Here is a 23,417-nt window from a genome sequence, read left to right as displayed (position 1 = left end):
AAAGAAGTTGAAGAACCTTGTTATGTATCAGAAAATGTGTAATGGAGTAGATTTTTTTTTACATTTTTTCATATATTTTTTATTGTAATTATTAGAAGGGTTACATTATATTCATCAGATAGAAGGTGCATTGCTTCACAAACATTGATACCCTTTCTCATGTCTTGATCCCCATTTCCCTCCCCCAGTAGATTATCTTTAAAAAAATATTGTAATTAATAGAAGGGTTACAGTTACATTTGCCAGATAAAGGGTACATTACTTCACACACATTGATACCCATTCTCATGGTTTTGTCCCCATTTCCCTCACCCATCCCCTCCCCTCATATTGTCTTTTAAAGTCACCCCATTGTTCTTGGGTCTTACCACTGCTTTGGATTGATATCATAAAAACGTGAAAGGAATGACTACTGGTTTATAGACTGCAGTTCAGGTAGCTAACACTAGGTGGCAGTGCCAGGCACTGTGGGCTACCTGTAAAAATGGCTTTCTACTGAAGAAAACCCTACATAAATATTGGTTAAGTCATAAGAAAAGAAAAACAGTTGCTATGTAAGGTACACTAAGGCAGGAGATATTTTAAAGGGATTAAGAGCTCTCTTAGGATTATTTTCCAACCATCTCATCCTCCTCCAGGCTCACCAAATAACAGAGAACTTAGTACCTGTAGGTCTTTCTTTAGGAATATTTGAAGCTCCCCAAGAACTACAGAGCTGGGACCCTCAAATGTATTCTCGTCCATACTTGCAGTGCTCAGAGCTGACAGTGGCTTCACCAGCCTCTTTCCCACTGTTCTGAGCATTTTTCCCTTTGACAGGCATGAAAACAATCCATCCCCATCAGCATAACCAAGCTATCAGAACCTTTTCTCAAAATATGGCAGAGAAGATTTACCAATGACTTTATTGGTACAGCTCCCATCAGGGCTCCATATGATGTTTCTAACCTAGATCACCTAAGCTGTGCTTTTTTGCATTCTGTGTAAGCTAACGTTCCTGGTTTTTTTTCTTTTTTGTCAGTTATGGGGCTTGAACTCTGGGCCTGGATACTGTCCCTGAGCTCTTCAGCTCAAGGCTACTGCCCTACCCCTGGAGGCACAGCCCCACTTGCCATTTTCTAGTGTTTAACTGGAGATAAGTGTCTCGAGGACTTTAGTGTCCTAGCTAGCTTTGAACCACAGTCCTCAGATATCAGCCTCCTGAGTAACTAAGATTGCAGGCGTGAGCCACCGCACCTGGCAACTTTCCTCTTTTTAAGCTAACATAGCAGAGTGCAAGTGAGTCACATTAATGTTACCTCCTCTTAAATATGCTCTCCTTTATTATTGAGCAAATTACTTATAACCACTCTTTGACATTGGTGCCTGCTATGTTTCTATGAAGACAATGTGACACAGAGGGGTATTGGACAGCAGAAAAGAGAACCAGGGCTCAGGTTGCTTTCCTTAACATTTGAATGATGAATCTACCTTCCAAAGAAGGTATATAGGCTATATAGGTCCCTACAGGTGTCATTGTGTCAATTTTGGTGTTCATTTGTCTTTGGAATGTAAAATTTCTAGGGGTAGAAGCCATGTACAAGCTGTTTCACCCTGAAATACAGTTAACACCTTACTCTTCTGTGACATAGATCAGGGAGCTCACAGCCATGCTGAGTATAAACACAGTACCAACCTCTAGAGAAGAGGATGATGTCTTCCAATTCAAGGTCTTTGCAGCCTTTGCTTCTCAGGTAGAGACAGTCCTTCAAAACAACCAGGTTATTTTTTTAAATTCATTAATTATATGAAACACAAATCCCAGTAGCATCACAGGTTGTGTTTCTTGAATAAGTAGACGTGAAGCTATAGGCCATTCACACATTTCTGGCCTAACATGCTTAGAGATAGCTCAATTTCTGATGTGGCTGAAATATACAAAGAAAGCCATTGGAATCTTCCTTTCTTTGTTCATTAAGCATACTTATTTACACCCTATCATATGGCAGCCACTGTCCTCGGAACAGCTAATGCAGCCTGGTGCTGAATAATTTCACATTTTTATGCGCATCAAGGGTAGTTTATTTTGACAGTTCTTCTATGTAAAGCCTACTTTCCCATTCCCAAACCCAGTCTCAACACGCTTCATAAGTTGCATAATTATTTCTTCTAAAAGAAAAGTGTTAAGATTTATTTTCAACCTTATTATAGTACGTACAAATAAATCTTCTGTATTGGTTGCTTAGAAGACGATCAAGAAATAAGGCAAAATTTAGTTGTAAGGCAGATCACAGGTAATTCCTAGATTCATATTTTTTAAAAATGACATGAGGGCCAGGAGTTTGGCCTAGTGGTAAGAGTACTTGCCTAGAATGTGCAAGACCCAGATTCCACTCCTTAGTTCCACATACATAGAAAAACATATTCCAAAAACAGTGCTGTGGCTCAAGTGGTAGAGTGCTAGCCTTGAGAAAGCCCAAGGACAGTGCTCAGTCCCTGAATTCAAGGCCCAGGACTGGCAAAATAAATAAATAAGTTAATTAATTAATTAATTAAATTAAAAATGACATGAAGAATTCCAACATGCAAGAATAGTTCTCAAACTAACTATGGAGTGAGAAGAGGGAGAAGTGATTCAGATACAGGAAACTCAGGCTTCCTGTGGGCCTTCTCAGCTTGATTTAGACTCTCTCTGTGAAACTCAGTGAGTTATCCAAATACAACAAAGAAAGTAGGCACAACTCACTTTTTATTTTCTGCATTCTTATACGTTTCTTTCTGTTTTTAAAGCTAGCATTCATCAGAGATCGAAGTGGTCACAGGAAAAGCTGGCATTCATTTATGAATGAAAGGCAAATAACTGCTGTCATTGAGCAGCCAGCCTTTGCCAGCCCCTAGGTAGGGAGAAGGACTCCTCCTGCAGTCAGGGAATTTGAGCCAAAGATCTTAGAATTCATTCCAGCTTCATTGCCAATTATTCTATTAGATATTAGTTGCTATGATAAGCAAATACTCTTGACAAGTGCATTTTGTACCTTTGTGATTAGCACAAGTTAAGAATGAAAAACAGATGTAAAATTAAATTATTCTAGTGGATTCAATTTGTTTGAAACCTATTTGTACTTTTATTTGGCATTTATTTTGTCCCTCAATACTTAGGAAGACAAAAAAATCCATTTTAAATTTCAAATTAATTTCTGTTGGACACCATGTCATGATTGAGTCTAGATGCTTATTAGTGAATGATTTGATTTTCAAATATTGTTTCAGCATCTCAAACAAAATACTATCTACATTTCAAATATATATCATCATCTTTCTATAGACTACAGGAACATATTTTAACTCGGTGAAGACTCAATAAATATTTATCTAGGATCTGTAAATGCCTACTGAATTTACTAAAGGTAGTGGGTATAATAATAATAATTATAATAATCATAATTAAACCCTAGTTCTTTTAGGATTATAGTCCCGTGAAGCAATCTAGTTTATAAATAGATCAATTACATTTCAAAATATCCGAATTTAAGCCAAGAGCTTGGAAAGTGGAAGAGAAGGTACTGACTACCAAAAGGAAAGGGAGGTTTAACCTGAGTCTTAGCCTGCCACCAACTGGATGAGATGTATTTGGTTGTGTCTGCCATTATGAAACCCATGGGTTAGGAAGTCCTCATTTGTGACAGGAGTTGTTATTCAGTTCTCAAAGGTGAGTTCCAAAATTAAGAAATAATATGAAAGTAACTACTATAGTGACTAGACAAAATAGATGCTTTGTGAGTAGCTATCATGTGTGCTCACACCTAGACTTATTAAATGTGTATGTCACTACTTACTGTCACTACTTACTGATTCCCAAGTCAAATGCTCAGTGCACTTTGCTCCATAGCTTCTATTATGACTACAATAAGTAAGTATATGCATTAAACATCTGCCTCCCTCACCAGACTACAAACTCTGTAGAGAAGAAAATGGAGTTCTTGTGTTGATTATGCTACTGTAAGTGAATACATAGATCATTATGGACAGCTACTCAATTGACTAAGGAATGTGTAATGACAGGAAGATGCCAGTAAGCAAAAATCTGTCATTTGGAAATCATCACATAGCATCAACATTTAAAGTACGAGCTTCCCACTTCTATTATATCAACTTGTCTTCTACTTCCAAGGCAAAGGTCAGTACCTTTACCTTCCAAATAGTACCTACTCCCTCGAAAACTATAGGGTCTAATAAAATCCTTCATTTCTCTTACCTCAACTAATTCTTTCCAAAGTAGCCTCAAAGAAATTAGCCAACAGGTATACAACTAACTTATGATTTCTTTGGATGCTTTTGGCACATAATGCATATTTTTTCATTCATTTCACTTTTCCACAGTGTTGAAATTTTTACAAGACCCCCCCACCATTTCCTTCAACAAATTCACCGTGTATCATGGAAAGTTTATCAGAGGAGCTCGAGTTGATCCCCTGAGACACTCATTACTCCCGAAAGCCATGATGAAGCATTATTCTGAATAAAATTAAGTTCTGTGTCTTCCAATTAACAGCAGATGATGAAAGTGCCTGCCAATTCTGTTGCTTTTCAGCTGGTGGTTTTTCTCTTGCTTGGTCATTTGTAAAAATGTGAGCCCTTCTAATGGGGACCTAGTTATTCACTTGAATTAATGAGTTTCCGTTGAATTAATAGTGCCTAGCACGCAGTGGGTATTCAATAACAGTCAACAGCAATTTCCGTGCTGACTGAAGTTGCTCCATTAGAGAATTTCAGCAAAAAAAAAAATCAATGGAACAGAGCTTTCCTACTTGATTTGACTGAAAGAGAAAGATCAAGTTCATAAATGGGGTCCAGATTACATATAGCCTTTGTATTCTTTCTGCTGCAAGAGTATCTGATACACAGTAGGTCTTCATCCACATAGTAACACCTACTTAACACCTTAATGCAGATGGACATTCAGTAACTACTGACTCCATTAATTTAAAAGCAAAAGAGAAATTTCAAAACTTAGCAAAAGTTAACCTAGGGAGGTAATCCTCTGAGTTTACACTGAGGAAGATAAAAATGCAAAAATTGCTGATTAGGACTTCAGAGGTGAAGTTAGCAATTTGAAATTTCAGCATAGCATATGGTACCTAATGCCTTATGGCATCTATTTGCATGCTGAAGCTTTTAATTAGAGGGAATTAGAACTCCACTGAGATCTGCATAGCTTTGGATGGAGAGCTTTTGAAAAAACAAATCAATATTATGCATTTGTTAAATTATAACCTTTGTGGGAAATCAATAATATGTTTGTTGAGAGAAAAATATTTGATGTGTCAACTGAATTTTGAAACTTCTTATGCCACAAGCTAAGCCCAGTGATTTCTATGAACACATTCATTAAGTGAATTACTGTATTCTGTCAGTATACTATGCTAGCTTGCATAAGCACGTTTTTTTTGCCTTTGTTTCCTGAGCTATATCATGTTCCCAGTTATTCCTTTGCTTAAGTCCTCATAGGCACATGCAGCATTTTTGGTTGATAACAATCTTGGTGTTTAGTAACCTTTAAATGCTTTTGGTTATAACAGTAACAGTAATAATAATAGATCCAAGATATAAGCACTGTTTTAAGCCAAATTTAGGAACTATCCTACATATACCAATGGAAAATACACATCATTCAAAATTAAAAGGTTTGCTTTTACATAAAAGTTAATTCAACCAATCACTTATTCAGCAAACTACTATACATTCATTCAGTTCCCAGACAGTAAGCTTTGGAAAGGGGAAGACAAAAGGGAAATACGTCCTGAGTAAAATTATGACAGCTTTAAGGGTGATATTTTAAAATAAATGAAAATGTGCAGATGGCTGGTGGGAAATAGTGTTTTCAGGTGTATTGTATTGAGGCTCAGACTCCAGTTTATATGCCAATGGATTAAACACAAAGAGGAAGATGGGAAAATCCAGACAAGGCAGCCTTCACCTAACTACGCAAGTGTGAACATTGAAGTATACTGACATAGGCACAATTTGTTGTTAAAGGCACATCCCTTCTCAGATGAACATGTTGAGAGAGACAGACTGAAAAAGAGAGATGGAGTGAGACAGAGACAAACACAGAGAGATATAGACAGAGAAACAGTGACAGACAGAATGAGAAACGAATTGAGAGACTGACAGAGACAGAAACAGACTAAGAGAGAAGGAAGAGAGAAAGAAATGGGAGGGAGAGGAAGAAGAAAGAAAAAATTCAAGCTGGCAATGCGGTTTGAAGGAAGCCTTACATGCCAGTATAAGGAGTCTGAAATGCACACTATAATTAAAGAGAGACAAATAGGGATGCTAGCAGAGCACTGACAGATTCTGAGTTTAAGAAAGGAAGAAAAAAATAGAATACGAAGAAAAGGAAGAAAAAGACCTCTAATTATCCCCTGATAGAAGGGAGAAATGGGTGGATACAGAGACACAATGATTTACAAGAGCAAGAATATTCTCTCCACAAGGCATGTACTGAAGAAGAAATTTTTTATAAACTTTCTAAGAACCATCAAGTTCACTGGTGTCCTGGTGAGGTTTGCATTAGAGAATGCTTCGCTTGCCCCCTTGTGGCGTGGCTGCAGATAGGTCCTGCACAGAGAATGTGTTCAACTCTTCAGTGCAGTTGGGTTCCTATTCAAGTTTGCAAGTGTTTGAGATAATGAAAAGGCAACCTTGGCAGAGATGTCTCACAATTGTACATTGTAACTAATCAAAGGGCTGATATCTAAGGTTCTCAGTTTTGAGGCCAGCTTGGATTGGAAAGTCCAAACAATTACCGAAAAGTTAAAAGTGGAGCTGTGGCTCAAGTAGTCAGTCGAGCATCAGTTTTGAACAAAAAGCTAAGGAGTGATTCCCAGGCCCCAAGTTCAAGCCCCAGTACTGTACATAAGAAAAAAATTAAGAACAAGCAGAAAGATTTCCTTTGAATAAATATTGATTACTGAAGTCTAATTCAGGAACTACCCTTGACTCCCTTTCCTACTTTATACTTCACATGTCATGGCTCTGAGGTTCCAGTTGTCTGAATCAGCTCTCAATTCAATGAAGTGCTTTCCTTGACAATGTTAGATTTTACTGGGTACAGGGAATAATCACAAGTCTCACATATTCACGATAGTGTATACATTAATGAATTTCAAATGATTCATAACAACTTTTAAATAATTTGCTTATCTAGTTTAGGATCCAGAAGTGACCATGAAATCCCACTGCTAGGTCTAGCCTTACTGAGAGCCATGTACTTGTATAACCAGGAAACATTCATGAATGTTAAGGCAGAGTTTATTGTAGTTCTGTTATTCTGAAAGGTAAAGCAATAAAAATGCCTCATATGCACTTTAAAAAGGCTTTGTGTTATGCCATATAATGACATGCTGTACAAAATGTAAAAGAATTGAAGTAGCCCTGCACATACCTATATGAATGATTCCATGCTATAAAGTTGTAGAAAAATAGTTACAATACACTACTTATATAAACTTTTGAAATAGGCAACACCTAGCCATTATTTATGGAATATGTACACACATATAAATGAATATATATGTATATTTATATATGAACCTTTGTTTTTAGGAAATCTATCTCAGTAAACAGACCTTCTATGTGGGAAATTATATATATGCATGTATATGTGTGCATATGAACAGATACATTTTAAGGTGATGGCTTATGTAGCTATAGAACCACCAAGTCTGCAATCTGTAGAGAAGCCTAGAAGATTGGAATCTGTTGGGCAGGCGCTGAAACAATCCATTTGTGGAACTGCTTGTTCATCCCCACATATATTTCCATTTTGCTCTTCGGCCTTTACAACTGACTGAACAAAGCACACTAAGCGAATCCGTGGTAATCTTTTCTTATCTAATTGCAGATATCAATTACCACTAAAAGCATTCCTTCACAGGAAAACCTTGATCAAACCTTGTATGGCGCTATTAGTGCCTAATCAAATTGGCCAAATTTATAACATAAATATGCACATATACCAAATATATACAAAACACAAATCAGGCAGCTTCTGGAGAAAGGTGCATAGATGGAGCTAGGAGTAAATACTGTATATAGTTTGGTTAGGTAATATAAATTCTTTCGTCTGCATGAATGATTTCATAACAAATCATAAATATAATTTATCACAACAGGAAGCAATTATTTTCTAAGAATATAGCACTCTTCTGAATATAAACTGGGTAGTTGGGACATTTCCATCTGCCCTCTATGAGTTAACCATTTATGGCTGCTGCTGTGTCCCCAAACAAAAATATGATCCAGAAAGATTACGGACACATCATTATGCCACGTGCTCCAGTTGACTAAAATGGAGCTACTAAAAACAACAAAAGACCATTTTGAATAGGACACTAATTTAGCGTCCAATGCCCAGAATTCCCAGGGTCTCAGGCCCGAGGTTGGATTTACTTGTTTAAAGGCTTCCTGTTTGGCTAGGATATAGCCCAGTGGAAAAGTGCCTGCCTAGGCAGTACAATACCATGAATTTGATCTCCAGTATTAGAAAAGAGAAGGGAGGGAAGGAGAGAGGGATATCCATTTGCTACCTTAGCTCTTCCTTTTTCCTATTAATGAAAAGATGGGTCCAAGTGGGAACTTGGTCAGGAATGAGTCAATTTCAATTTTGGAAACTGGTTATCCATTCTGAGTAAAGACATTAGAAATGGAATGCCATACATGGCTTGAGGATGGTTTCTAAATGTGAGCACTGGCGGGATGCTGTGTTAGTGCTGGTTAAACAAGAGAGTCCTTGGTGTTTCTGGACCTTGAATGTTTCTCTCCATGGCAGAGTAGGTGGAAAGTGGCTGGTTTACTGTTCTATGGACTGCAACTTATCTCTCCAAGCTACCTGCCAGGGCCGTTAGAGCTTCCCAAGTATTCTCTTTTACCCGTGCTCCTGCTTATCTTCGCCAGATAAAATGAGCTTCAAAAGAATTATAGTATAAGTCAGATAACATAAAATTTTAGCTTTAGCCATTTCTTATATGTCCATTATGTTCACTACAGAGTCTCTCAACAATCTGCCACTATACCAGTTCACTCCCCATTTCTTCTACTTTTCTTCTGAATGAGTCTCCTTACTCTATGTATGTCAACATAGATCAAATTGGATGGCTGGTGTCTTTTTATTCTTATTTTACTGAGCACAGTGTGCCCCGGATTCGTCCAGGGTTTGTGTGGATTTGTGTTCCCTTCCTCCTAAGGCTGAATAGTATGTTATTGCATATATAGTCCTCATTTTTGTTCAGCTATGCATCCATCCACACATCTCACTTGCATCCACCTCTTCATTGAATGAATGGTGCTGGCTATGAATATGAAGTGAAAATATCTCTTCAATACATTGGTTTCAGGGCCAGGAGTGTGGCCTAGTGGTAGAGTGCTTGCCTAGCATGCATGAAGCCCTGGGTTCAATTCCTAGGTACCACATACACAGAAAAAGGCAGAAGTGGTACTATAGATCAAGTGGTAGAGTGGTAACTTTGAGAAAGCCCAAGGATAGTACATTCAGTGTGAGCCTGCATTCAGTCCCCAGGACTGGCAAAAAGCAAATAAACAAAACCACTGGTTTCAGTTTCAGATATCTATATCCAATAACAGGATTTCTGAACCATGTAGTAGTTAAATTTTTAAGGTATGAGAAATGTAAATAATGTCAACCATAGTAATTACATCATTTTATTATCTTACTAGCAGTGCCAAAATGAGCTCCTTTCTTTTTGTTTGTTTGATTCCAGCAATAGAGTTTGAACTAAGTGCCTCTAGTAGCTTACTTGACTTATTTCTCGCCTGGCCCATTACCACTTAACGCACATCTCCAGTGACTTTTTCTTGCTCGTTTTGACAATACAATCTTGTGAATGTCTCTGTCAGGCAAGTCTTGCACTTCAATCCCCAAAATGTTGCCCTTCTGAATGACTAGAATCCCAGATGGTCAGTTTTTCCATTGTTCTGTTTAGCTTTTGCTTTTGAGACAGTCTCTGTATAGAATTCAAGATGGCCTGGAACTCAGAATCGTCCATCTGCCTCCTAAGAACTCAGATTACAGGCATGGGTCACTAACTCTAGTTCAGAATGAACTTTTGAATCTATAAATCAGAGCATATGATTTTTCCTGTGGAAAATTCTGATGACTTTCCATTTCTCTCAAGATGGGAATCGAAATCCTTCACAAGAACTCCAAGGCCTATAGAAACTGCTCAGGGCTACTCTGCTGCCTCATGTAGGAAGGTTTGCTTTTTCGTTTGCTTTTTCCCCCACTCAGAAAGTTACATGATAATTGCTCTTCTACAGTCATCACTCACATGATGAATTCCCTTATTCTGCATAGAGTTTGGGAAGTATCCTCATCTCCTCTAATGGATGCACTTCCTCCTATGTGCTCTTTTGGAGCATCTACTCATTTCCTTCACAATCTGAGGTTATTTCATTCACTTGCTAATTGAGTTAAAGGAAGTAGTTTCTTAAAAGGAAGAGCATTTATCTTTCCTAGCTTTTCTCAAATCCCTGCAGTTAGTGAGATAGCAAATCTAGAGCTGATTCTGTCCTCAAGATTAAGCAAATCTCACCTTAACTAGGAAAAAAGTAAGCATGTTTTAGGTTAAAGCAAAGTGTATTAGGAAGTTTCGCTGTACTTGTTAATTTTGCACACAGAGATAAAACCTTTACTGAGGGGATACAAGTATGTAGAAGAGAGTAAAATAAGTCATAGTCCGACAAAGTGGGCCTAAGGGAAGAGGGATAAATTGATGAAAGAGGAAGAGGGGACAATGCAGGGGAAAAATCATTGTACATACCTCCAAATTGAGAAAGTTAGGAGTGGGTCAAATGGGGGTGAATGTGTTGAAGTGGTGACAGATCAAGATGCATTATCTACACTAACCCCTTTCTTAAATGGCAAACCATTCAGTGCATAACTTATGCATATGTGCATATATGAAATAGAATTCAAAAGGAAATGAAGTAAGAATTTGTTTAGAAAGGGAAGTAGGAGGCAAATGCAACTTCTGAGGCAAGGAAGATAAGGGTCTGATGAGGAAATGAGCAATGAGAGTGAACAAAAAGAAATGAGCAAGAAGCCAGGAACCAGTGGCTCATGCCCACCATCCTAGCTACTCAGGAGGCTAAGATGACCATCATAACTCAAAGCCAGCTCCAGCAGGAAAGAGTCCATGAGACTCTTATTTCCTATAACAGGGTGGGGGGGAAGCCAGAAGTGGAGCTATGGCTCAAGTGGTAGAGCCATAAGAACAGCACAAGAAAAGAAAAGAAAAGAAAAGAAAAGAAAAGAAAAGAAGGAAGGAAGGAAGGAAGGAAGGAAGGAAGGAAGGAAGGAAGGAAGAAAGAAGGAAATAGAAAAGAAAAGAAAGAAAAGAAACAAGAATTACTGCTAAATGAATCCTAACTCACCTTTGTTAGATTCATTTACTGGAAATATTTCAGATGGATTTGTCTAGAGTTGACAGTGGCTGAAGTGTTCCCAACTTCATGAGGGTTCTGCTTTTACTCTGAGACTCAGTCACGTTCTACCAGGTAACTTGTCTGAACCCTACTGTGGAAGAACAAGACTGGGAGAATGGATGATCATCTTTGACTAAGTAGTGTTGCATTTGGGTGGTATCATTACTTAGCTTCGTGCTAGTTGTACTTTCTTCAAATCGCATTGATTGTGCTTTCAAAAATTTAAAGGCAGCCTGCATTCCTCAGATTTTAAATGAAACCACTAATGTATCTACCACATCTGAAGAAAGCTCATTCCTATGATCCTAGCTACTCAGGAGGCTGAGATATGAGGATCACAGTTCAAAACTAATCTGGGCAGGAAAGGTCAGTGTAACTCTTATCTCCAATTAACCACCTAAAATTGGGAAAGGAAGCGGTGATTCAAAGTGATAGAGCACTAGTCTCAAGCAGAAAAGCTCAGGGAAAGCCGCAGAGTTCAAGCTCCATAACCTAGCAAAAGAAGAAAGAAAAAAAGAAAAAAGAGAGAAAGGAAAAAATAAGAAAAAAAATACGAGTTGAGTGTAAGAAATACATACTACCCCAGAATCAACATGTGTGGGAGTTAAAATTGGGATTAAAAGAAAATGGGGAAATGCTAGGTTAAGGTCGCTCCTGCTTGAAATCTTACCTACTGAGATTTGAGGATCCCAGTTCTGTGCAGGAAAGTCCATGGTACACTCATCTCAAAATAACCAGCAAAATGCTGGAAATAGAGCTGTGGCTCAAGTGGTAGAATGCTAGAGCCAAAAAAGGTAAGTGAGAGCACCTGCAGTTCAAGCCCTAGTGCCAGGATCAAAGACAGAGAGAGGGAAGAGATAGAGGGGGAGAGATTATCCGCTTGTGAGATGTTATTTAATTGTCCGATTCTATTTTGAAGAAAAATCACAGGAAATAAAATAACATCTATTTCATAAGTTTGATGGAAGGATTATAGTCATTAACATTTCAGGTATTTATTCATATGCATGTAAAATCACAGGCACTAATTTGAAAGATAAACGACACAGGACAGGACAATTTCAATACGTTTTGAGGGAAGGGGTATTGATTTAGGCCTGACATCTTAAGGTTGCAATAAGCACAGAACAGCTTTTCATAATTGCACATTCAGTTACATATTCAAACACATAGATTAATTATAAAAATGCTTTCCTTAAGGGCACTTATTATATAATAACTTTTATGGAGAACATATAAACCATCATAACCCAAATGGATTATTAAATGAAATTTTTTGTGGAAATATGGAGTGTGTGTATGTGTGTGTGTGTGTGTGTGTGTGTGTGTGTGTGTGTGTGTGTGTGTGTGTACATGGGTACTGGGGCTTGAAATGATGATGTCATATTTTCACTCAGCTTTCTTGTTTGGGGCTGGAACTCTACCACTTGAGCCACACCCTAAAGTTCTAGCTTTTTGCTGGCTAATTGGACATAAGAATCTTCTGGGTTTTTTTTTTTTTTTTGCAAGTTCTGGCCTTGAGCACAGGGCCTGAGCACTGATCTTAGACTTTCTCAATTCTAGAGCTTCTACCACTTGAGCCTCAGCACCACTTCCGACTTTTTTCTCTGCATGTGCTACCAAGCAATTGAACCTGGGCCTTTGTGCATGCTAGGCAAGCACTCTACCACTAGGCCAAACTCCTGGCCCCATTTTGCTGGCTAATTAGAAATAAGAATCTTTATAGCTTTGACCACCTGAGATGGCTTTGAATGCCAATCCTCAGATCTCAGCCTTGTGAGTAGCTAGGATGACTGGCTTTAGCTACTGGCATCCAGCTGAAATACTAATATTCTCATAATAGCCTAAAATCCTTTCTGTTTGCAATCCATTGCTAATCAGGTCAGAGTTAATTAAGGCCACACCTCTGTCTTAATCCTTACCTCCCCCCATTTCCAATGTCATTGAAGTCAGCTCACCTTGAAGTGTTTTACCACAAACACAAGATAGGAGCAGCTGGAGGGCTGAAAGTGTTGGCTAGTAGTCTCCTTCAGGATTGTGCTGCTCATGCTCCTGGAGGTGGTGATGTTTGTGATGGCAAAAGCCAGCTCAGTCTTGAAAGGCTGAGCTGTGTGTGTGTGTGTGTGTGTGTGTGTGTGTGTGTGTGTGTGTGTGAATACATCAGGTGTGGGAAGGTTTCCATTAGACAGAATTAGGAAGACCCCACATTTTCTAACCATCTTCCAGGAGTCAGGCCCTGTGCTAATATTGATGCATATTAATTGGTCAATCCCATAGAACAACACTGACATGTATTACCCTGTGTTATTCTAAGTCTAGTTTTATAAACGAAATGTCAGTCTCAGGGAGCTTCCATCTTTGCCTGACCTCACATTGCTTTTTAGAGGCCAGAACAGAATTTAAATCCAGGGATCCCAGGTGCATCACTTGAGGAGCCAGCATACTGAAATGCACAGCTTCTCATTCCTGGGTACGGGGCACTGTGAGCAAGAGGCTTCCAGCTTTCAATCGGAAGTGTCTCTCACAGATGTGGTGCCAGATGCCCAGCTGGGGTGGGGGGAGGAGTGGGAGGTGAATCAGATGACAAATGCTCACAGCCCCCAGGATCTCACCATCCTTGATTGAATCTAACAGCAGTTAACCCTGGAGAATTAGTCAGACAGCACTTCAAGTTATGCTTCAAATGAGCAAGCTAATTGTTGGGTTCGTTCTGAAAATATTGCTTTGATTTCTTGGTATCAAAGCAATTTGACTACAAGTGTGATCCTTTCCAGTCAATCCATTTCTAGCTTCTTCCAGCTTCATTTCTCAGCTGGTCATCAGTTCTCCACCGTCCTTCCTCCAGCTCTCAAAATGAACTCAGTTGAACTTGGATGAACTTTTTCTCCAGAGAAGGATCACTTTCCTTTACCACTAAGATTGCAGGGCACAGTACTCATTTCAACAAAGCAACTATTTAAGGGGGTCATCCCTACTGCTTTGGTAGTTACTTTGGCCCAGTATTATGTGTAGCTCTATAAATGAGAGTACTGCCAAGAAACATATACTCCATTTTCACACCCGTATTCCAAGGACTTAGAACATAGGCCTGGGCTTAACTGTGTGTTGAGTGTTGACCTAGTATCACAAGCATTGGGCTGGTCCCATCTACCAGAGGCGGGGGAGGGGAGACTTTCTTTGTTCTAATTCAGGACAGACAGAAGGGAAAAGAGGGCACTCATTTAGTTTTCTTCTAGTAGGTTGATGGTTTTCTTTTGTGTGGCTCTCTTGCCTCAGGAAGCAGCATCCCACATAAATCACAGGCGGGGCTCCAACTTTGGTTAAAGCCTAACCAATTCCCCTTACTTCATGCAAGCTCTCAACGTTGTTCTGCTACTCTGCTTCATAGCCTGTGGTGAAGTGGCAATCCTAGCTTAGCAGATCTGGAGAATCCAAGTAGATTTCTTCCTGGTTTGGGGAAATATGGCAGCAAAGACCAAAGCCCAAAGTACTCTTCTAGGTTGATTTCAGTCAAAAATATTTGTTGAGTACTGGGTATTAGGCAGAATGTTTGCCTCTAGGATAGCCATAAACCGGTTCTTTGTCCATACACATGGGAAGAGTAGATATAAAAACATTCTGAACATTTGAACTTGAACTCAGGACATTATATAGATGTTCTACTAATTGAGTCATAACTTCAACTCTTTTAGCTTGTCTTATTGCTCAGATAAAGTCTCACTTTATTTCCAAGCTAGTCTGGACTGTGATCCACCTATTCACTGATCACCTACATCTGGGAAAACAGGCACATACCACCAGGCGTAGACTTTTCTGTTGAGATAGGGTCTTGTGAACTTCAAAACTGGAATTACAATACTTCTTTTTAAAAATAAAAGCTGATTTTTAATTGTAATTAATAGAGGGGTTACAGTTATATTCACTAAATAGAAGGAACATTATTTCACGGTCATTGATACCCCTTCCTATGTTTCTGTCCTCATCTTCCTCCCTACACCCCCTCCTTTCATCTCATTTTCCTCCCTTCCCTTCCTATTTCAAAGAAACAAGCAAATATATACAATATACCACATTACAAGGTACAATACTGTAATGATATGAGAATAACGAAGGGACAACAAAGGAGATGAGAAATGACATAGTAAATTAAGAATAGAATTCACTAATTATATAGGTCTTATTTCCATGTCCTGGAGCTCCTTTCATTTAGTCTCATCCTATATGGCCTTATGTATCTAGGTTTTGCTCTACTGTAATCCTCTACTAGGAGAGTCCAAGTTTTGTACTAATTACGACAAATAAGGGAAACCATTGAGCCTAAGTTCCTTTGAGTCTAGCTTACTTCACTTAATATGATTTTTTCTAAGTCTTTCCATTTCCTTACAAATGGGGCAATGTCATTCTTTCTGACAGCAGCATAGAATTCCATTGTGTATAAATACCACATCTTGTTGATCCACTCATCAACTGAGGGACATCTGGGTTGGTTCCATATCTTTGCTGTGGTAAATAGTGCTGCAATGACATCACTGTGCTAGTGAATTTAGTATGTCTTTGTTTCTGGATGGATGGGTAAATGCCAAGTAGTGGAATTTCTGAGTCACACAGGAGTTCTACTTTTAGTCTTTTGAGGAACCACCATAGTGTTTTCCACAGTGATTTAAGGAGTTTACACTCCCACCAACAGTGTAGTAGTGATCCCTCCTGGCCACATCCCCACTAGCATCTGTTGTTATTAGATTTGTTGATCATGGCCATTTTAACTGGAGTGAGATAGAATTTCAGAGTTGTTTTGATTTGCATTTCTTTTATGGCTAGGGATGTCTAGAATTTCTTCATGTGTCTATAGGCCATTTCATTTCTTCTTCAGAGAAGACTCACTTTAAGTCTTTGGTCCATCTTTTAATGGGATGGTTGTTTCTTTGGAGATTAGTTTTGGAGTGATTCAATTTTTTAGCTGTAGCCTTTGTCTGTTGTATGGTTAGTGAAGATCTTCTATCACCTTGTAAGCTTTCTATTTAGCTAGCTAGTTAGGTCCTTTGCCATACAGAAATTGCAGTTTAATGCAGTCCCACTTATGCAGACTTTTTCTGATTTGTTGTGTTTCGTGGACCTTGACCTGTGTCAAGGAGACCTAATGTTTCTCCTATCCTTTCTTGTAGAGTTTTCAGTGTATATGCTTTTACCTCAAGGTCTTTGATCCATTTGGAGTTAATCCTGGTGCAGGGTGTCATAGAAGGATCCAACTTTAGTTTTCTGCAGGTGTTAACCAATTCTGCCAGCACCACTTGTTGAAGAGGCTGTCTTTCTTCCATTCTATTTTTTGGCTTCCTTGTCAAAGATTAGGTGGCCATAGGTCTGTGGGTTAATATCTGGGTTTTCAGTTCTATTCAGTTGGTCCTCAGGCTTGTTCTTGTGCCAGTACCAAGCTGTTTTGGTTACTATAGCTCTGTAATATAGCCTAAAGTTTGGCATTGAAATTCCCCCTGCACTGTTCTTTCTGCTAAGAATTGTTTTAGCTATACGGGGTCTTTTATTATTCTGTATGAAATTTTGGATTGCCTCTTCTATTTCTTTAAAGAATGACATTGGGATATTGATGGGTATTGCGTTGAATTTGTAGATAGCCCTTGGCAAAATTGCCATTTTCACGGTTAATTCTTCAAATCCAGAAGTATGGGAGGTTTTTCCACTTCTTCAGGTCTGCTTTAATTTCCTTTTGAGGTTTTAAAATTTTCATCAAAAAGGTCCTTTACATTCTTAGTTAAGTTAATTCCTAAGTACTTTATTGTCTTTGAGGCTTTTGCAAAACGAGTTGCTTTCCTTACTGCTGCCTCCATTCTATAGTTGTTGGCATACTGGAAGGCAGTTGATGTTTGAGGGTTAATTTTATATCTGCTACTTTGCCAAAGTTTTGAATCAGCTCAAGCAACGTGGAAACATAGTCTATAGGGTTCTTTAAATTCAGAATCATGTCATCTGCACAGAGGGACAGTTTCACTTCTTCTTTCCCTACTTGGATCCCCTTTATGCTTGCTTCTTGCCTTATTGCTCTGGCTAGGAATTCTAATACCATGTTAAAGAGTTGTGGAGAGAGTGGGCATCCTTGTCTAGTTCCTGATTTTAGAGGAAATGGCTTTAGCTTTTTGCCATTAAGTATAATGCTAACTGTGGGTTTGTCATAGACAGCCTTTATTATACTGAGGAATGTTCCATGGATTCCTAGTTTCTCCAGAGCTTTTAGCATAAATGGGTGTTGCATCTTGTCAAATGCCTTTTCGGCATCTATTGAGACAATCATATGATTCTTGTACTTGGTCCTGTTGATGTGATGAATTATATTAATTGACGTACATATATTGAACCAGTTTTTCATCCCTGTGATGAATCCTGTTTGATTTTTTTGAAGAGTTGCCAGTATTTTTTGAGAAGTGTTGCATCAATACTCGTTAAGGAAATGGTCTATAATTCTCTTTTTTTGATGAGTCTCTGTCTGGTTTGGGGATGAGGGTTATGGTGGCTTCACAAAATGAGTTTTGCATAGAGCCTTTGCTTTCAATTTCATTGAAGAGTTGTTTAATTGGAGGAGTATTGTATGAGCTATGCTTTGAAAGCCTTATAGAATTCAGCTGTGAATCCATCAAGTCCTGGCTTTTCTTGGATGGGAGGTCTCTTATTGTCATTTCTATTTCAGTACTTGAAATAGGTCTGTTTAGTTGGATTAGGGCTTCTTGATTCTTTTGGGCATGTTAATATTGGCTAGAAATTCATCCATCTCTTCTAGATTCTCAAATTTGTTGGCATAAAGGTTTGAAAAGTATTCTCTTATGATACTCTGGATCTTGGTCATTTCTATTGTGCTATTTCCATTCTCATTCGTGATTTTGTTTATTTGGGTGTGTTCCCCCCTTTTTAAATAAGGTTTGCTAAGACTGTCAATTTGGTTAATTTTTTCAAAGAACCAACTCCTTGTTTTGTTGATTCTTTCTATGGTTTTTTGGACTCCAATTTATTTAATTCTGCTTTAATTTTAATTTTAATAATTTGCTTCCTTCTTCTGGAATTAAGATTGGTTTGTTGCCCTTTTTCTGAGAGCTTCAGGTGTGCCATTAAATTGTTGGTTTGTGATTTTTCCAATTTGTTAATGTAGGCACTCAGAGCTATGAATTTTCCTGAGTGCTGCCTTTGCTGTGTCCCAAAGGAGCTGGTATTTTGTGTGCTTCTTTTTGTTAAATTTCATAAACCATTGAATTTCTGTTCTGATCTCCTCAGTAACCACTGGTGATTCAACAATGTGTTGTTTAATCTCCATGAGTTATGGGGTTTTCTTTGGTGGGGATTGGTGTTCAGTTCCAATTTGTTGCCCTTGTCTTCTGAGAGAATGCAGGGAATAATTTTAGTGTTTCTCAATCTGCACAGGTTTGTTTTATGTCCTAATATGTGGTCTATTTTAGAAAATTTCCATGTGCTCTTGGAAAAAAAAAACATATATTCTGGTGTTGCTGAGTGGAATATTCTGCAAATATCTGTTAGGACTAGTTGGCCTATACAGTTGTTCCATTCTGAGATTTCTCTGTTGAACTTTTGCCTAGTTTTAGTCCATAGGTGAGGATGGTGTGTTAAAGTCACCAACAGTCACTATGTTTGGATCTGTGTGTGTTTTTAGTGAATGTAAACTTTGCTTGATGAAGTTGGGTGATTAGGCATTAGGTGTGTAGATATTTAGTATGGTTATATCTCCTGGAGGAGAGATCCATTTATTAGTATTTAATGACCTTCTTTGTCTTTTCTCACTAATTTGAGCTTGAAGTCTATTTTATCTGATATGAGAATGGCAACTCCAGCCTGTTTATGGGTGCTGTTAGCTTGATAGATTATATTCCAACCTCTCACTTTCAAAATACGTGATATTTCTGGGGCAAGGTGTGTCTCTTGATGACAGCAGAACTAGACAGTCTATGTTGTTTAATTGGAGAGTTAAGTATATTGATATTGAGGGTGAGCATTGAAAAATAGTTACTAGTTCCTGCCACTTTTTAAAAAAATTTTGTTAGGGCCTGTGACTTATTTTTTGCGGTAATTAGCTGGTATGATTTTTAGGTGCCATTTCTCTGTCAGTACCATGTTTGTGTTGGTTTTCCATGTGTATAACACCTTTGAGAATTTTCTGTAATGCTGGTTTGGTTGCTAACTAATATTGTAACTTTTTTTGGAATGGAATATTTTTATTGTTCCCTCAGTTATGAATGAGAGTTTAGCTGGGTATAGTAGTCTTGGTTGGTAGTTATTTGTCTTAAGGGCATGCCATACATCCTTCCAAGCTCTTCTTGCTTGCATGATCTTTGCTGAGAAATCTGTGGTTATTCTGTTGGTTTTCCTTTGTAGGTGATGGTTCTATTCTCTTTGGTTGTTTTTAGGATCCTTTCCTTGGTCTCTATTCATCCTTATAGATTATAATGTGGTGGTGGGTTGTTCTTTTCTGGTCAGGTCAGCTGGTGTTCTAAAAGCTTGTATCTGGATAGGCCTGCCTTTCTGGATATTTGGGAAGTTCTCTAAGATGATTCCCTGAAGTATATTTCCAATTCCATGGACCTCTTTCTCCAGGCCTCCTCAATACCAATTAGCTTTAAATTAGGCTTCCTAATTATATCTTAGAGCTCCTGAAGAGATCTCTCTTATTTCCTAGATTTAGTTTGACTCATTTTCTAGTCTTTCTCTGTAGGCTCTAGATTATCTCTGACCCCGGAGATTCTGTCTTCTGCATTGTCTAACGTACTATCAATACTTTATACTTTGTTTTTCATCTCCCTCCTTTCAATTGGCCATTTTTGATGCCTTGAATCTCTTGTTTTAGATCGTGTATGGACGTCTTCACCTCCTTGATATCAATTTGAGTGGTCCCTTTGAAATCTTTTAGCTCAGCAGCTTTACTCTTATTGGACATTTGTTGGAGTTCAGTCAGCTGGAGTTCAGTCAGTGGATTCTATGAATTCATCCATTTTTCTTTGACTGGCTTTCTCACATTCAAGTGTGTCCTTCTGTTTGTTTTCAAAATTTTCATTGATCATGTTTACCAATTGCATTTGTATAGCATTTAGAGAACTCTCCTCTAGGTTTTCCATTGACTGCTCTGTTGCCTGTTTTTGTTGAGTGGGAGATGCTATTCCTTGATTTTCCATTTTTCTTGAGTTTCTTGTTCTGCCCATTTGAAAATGGTAGCAAGACCAATACCAAACAAGATTACAATTTTAAGGTATAACCAACTTAGAGCTCTATATATAGCTGCCCAGATTACAGAAGTTCACAATTTTAGACTGGGATTATCACTTTCTCCTTTTGTGCGCTTACAGACAAATATAAAATCACCATTGAACACAGTTTTATTATTAAAAAAAAAAACCACAATCCAATCTTTATGCTATTAAAGTCACTCTGGACCTGCAGTATAATTGAACGCATACATATACAGTCTTGGTCAACAACAATCAACTGTAGATCCATGCATTAAAGAATTGAAGAAGGAACAAAGAATCAGAGATAGAAAAATAGTATAAAAACAAGAGGGGAAATAAAAAAAGGAGTGTAAGAATAATATAGTAATGAAGGAAAGGGATAGTGTGTGGATAACTGACTTAAAGTGATAGAAAGGGAAAATAATTGAATACAAAATTTAGAAAAAAAGTAAGTTAAAACTTATAAAAAAGAAAAAGAGGAATAAAAATATATAAAGAAAAGAGGAAATTATATATGAGAGAGATTAATGATAAAAAGAATTGTGAGGGGGACACCTCACAATTGTGAGTTCTTAAACAAGAAATACTAAAATTAAGAACTGACAGATTAAAAAGCAGAGGATTGTATCAATAAAAATATAATTCGTAACAAATCTGTACACAATGACAGAAGAAAAGAGAAAAGTAAGACCAAAGAAATAAAATTAAAAACATATTATGGGTCTGGGAGTTTGGCCTAGTGGTAGAGTGCTTGCCTAGCATGCACGAAGGCCTGGGTTCGATTCCTCAGTACCACATACATAGAAAAAAGCCAGAAGTGGTCCTGAGGCTCAGATGGTAGTGCTCTATCCTTGAGAAAGTCCAAGGTCAGTGCTCAGTCCCTGAACTCAAGCCTAGGACTAGAAAAAAACAAAAAACAAAAAGCAAACAAATAAACCCCATAATACTATTTTTTTTTAAAGAGAGGAAAAAAGAGGATGGAGGTAAAAATGGGAAAAAGAAAAGAAAAAAGAACAAGTAAAAATTCACATGATAAAAGTAAAATTTGAAAAAAAATTATGGTTAGAAAAAAATGGTATTTTGTTTTATTTTTGGTGGGGGCGGGGCGGGACTTCTGTCCCCGCTAAATTCAGTATTCAAATTTTTTTTTTTTTTTTTGCCAGTCCTGGACTTGAGCACTGTCCTTGGACTTTCTCAAGGCTAAAGCTCTACCACTTGAGCCTCAGCACCACTTCTGGCTTTTTTTCTATGTATATGGTACCAAGGAATAGAACCCGGGTCTTCGTGCATGCTAGGCAAGCACGCTACCACTAGGCCAAACTCCCGGCCCTGGGATTCAGATAGTTTAAGAAGCCTTTTGGCTTTGATGGCTTTTCCGGTAAGTTTTCTTGATTGGGCAGATTGGGTTTGGGGACTCTGTGACCGGTCACCCAGGTTAATTTACTGGCATAGGTGAGCTTCATGAGTCCTGCAGGAGAAACGTGGCTGTTTCCGGTAGCTAGAGTTGTAGCCGCTTCAGCGGAGAGCCTGGGGTGGCGCCGCCTCTGGCTTTGTGTACAGGGCGAGTGATCCCGCCCCAGAGGAACTACTTCCGCTTCCGCCCGCACAGGAAAGCGGATGTGCAGCTAAGCGGACTCTGGGAAAAACCTTTGCCCCGTGGAGGGGTGGTTTTGCCAGCACCACTTCTCAGGCTCCAGTTGGTGTGGCAGGGTCTTTGCCCGTAGTCAAGATGGCGTCGCTGTCAGCTGGTGGGGGAGGGCCTGCCTTCCCGGCGCCATTTTGTGAGGAGGGTGAGAATGTCTTCAGTGAGGTACTCACAATTCTCCAGGTTGTCTGAGTCCCGGCAGCTGGCAGGTCCACGCCACAGGAGGTAACAGGCTCGCTGTTCAGTCAGGCTCGGTGTGGCCGGCGGATCTGTGCTGCAGTGAAGCACTTTCCCTTCGGGTTCCCCAGGGAGGCTTTGTTTCCTCGGCAGCTCCGTGTCGGGAGTGGCTGGCACTGTGGCCGTGGAACTTTCTGGAATTACATGCCTTCTGATATCAGCCTTCTGAGTAGCGGGGAGGACAGGCGAGAGTCAGTGTCACCCAGCTGTCATACATACTCCCATAAGGAGAAATGAAAAATAAGGGAAAGTTCTCAGGGAGTCACACAGAACACTTAGTTAAACCTGAGTGGCCAGGGGAAGTAGCTGGGGGAAAAGGGCACAGAAGAGTTCGTTGGGAGACTGAACAATAGGGGGAAAGCAGTTCTTGGCGTGATTATAGGTAGAGGATACATCCAGAGCCAAGGACAAGAGCGTAAGTAAGTGAACTTCGTACTCATGGTTACTTCTGTAGCCCTACAGTGAGGTGTCTGCTACATCTCCCATGCTCAATTAGTTTCAGTTCTGTGAAGAGTAGAAGAAAGTTTTCAGGTCTTGGATACAGGAAGGTTGTGAAGTAGAAATATAATGCCTGCCTGTATACAAAACAAGCATGTTAACATATTTCTTTTTTAATATTTCTAAAACGATTTATAATTAAATAAAATATACAGTATTTACAGGGTAGCAGTAGCTCATGCCTGTAGAGATTGAGATCTGAGAACAACAGCCTGGGAAGAAAAGTTCTCAAAATTCTTATCTCTTCTTGAGCTAAACAGCTCAGTGGACAACACCCAGGCTCAGAGTATAAGTCCTCCAACCAACAACAACAAAAAAAG

At 38.8% G+C, this 23,417-nt stretch overlaps 1 protein-coding gene across 15 annotated transcripts in view; it reads left to right on the top strand.

The window, feature by feature from the left end:
* Positions 1–23,417, top strand: part of Dlg2 (discs large MAGUK scaffold protein 2) — a 1,918,473-nt gene that overhangs the window by 887,266 nt on the left and 1,007,790 nt on the right. The window lies entirely within an intron of this gene.

This window comes from Megascapheus bottae, chromosome 16, assembly GCF_031878675.1.
Source record: "Megascapheus bottae isolate mThoBot1 chromosome 16, mThoBot2.hap1, whole genome shotgun sequence".
NCBI lineage: Eukaryota > Metazoa > Chordata > Mammalia > Rodentia > Geomyidae > Megascapheus > Megascapheus bottae.
This window is presented reverse-complemented; position numbering and strand designations above follow the sequence as displayed.